The sequence below is a fragment of the Arachis ipaensis genome, chromosome B03, assembly GCF_000816755.2.
Source record: "Arachis ipaensis cultivar K30076 chromosome B03, Araip1.1, whole genome shotgun sequence".
NCBI lineage: Eukaryota > Viridiplantae > Streptophyta > Magnoliopsida > Fabales > Fabaceae > Arachis > Arachis ipaensis.
The window spans coordinates 39,036,183-39,036,974 of NC_029787.2; positions in this window are offsets into that span (position 1 = coordinate 39,036,183).

The following is a 792-nucleotide window of genomic DNA, read 5'->3' on the forward strand; positions in this document are numbered from 1 at the left end:
TGGTGGAAGGCTGGCGCTGAACGCCCAGACCATGCTCAGGACTGGCGTTCAACGCCAAAAACAAGGCAGGACTGGCGTTCAACGCCAGAAATAGGCAAGAATCTGGCGTTGAACGCCTGGACGATCCCTCATTGACGTCCAACAGGGAGAAATAACCCTGAGAGTCAATGATGATGAATTCAAGTTGAACGCTGTCAAAGCCATGCAGCATCCAGACACATCAAAAGACTGTATGAAAGTTGATCTTATTGATTTTTTGGTAGAAGAGATCAACATGGCTGAAAGTCTTGAATCAGAGTTGGAAAACATCTTTAAAGATGTTTAGCCTGATTTAGAGGATTTAGAGGACATGAAAGAGCCTCTGAAATTTCTTCTGGAAGAGGAAAAACCTCCTAAACCCGAGCTCAAGCCATTACCACCATCTTTGAAATATGCATTTCTGGGAGAAGGTGACACTTTTCCAGTGATCATAAGCTCTGCCTTAAATTCACAGGAAGAGGAACCACTTATTCAAGTGCTAAGGACACACAAGACAGCTCTTGGGTGGTCCATAGGTGACCTTAAGGGCATAAGCCCAGCTAGATGCATGCACAAAATCTTATTGGAGGATAATGCCAAACCAGTGGTTCAACCACAGAGGCGGCTAAATCCAGCCATGAAAGAAGTGGTGCAGAAAGAGGTCACCAAATTACTAGAGGCTGGGATTATTTATCCTATTTCTGATAGCCCCTGGGTGAGCCCTGTCCAAGTCGTCCCAAAAAAGGGAGGCATGACAGTGATTCATAATGAAAA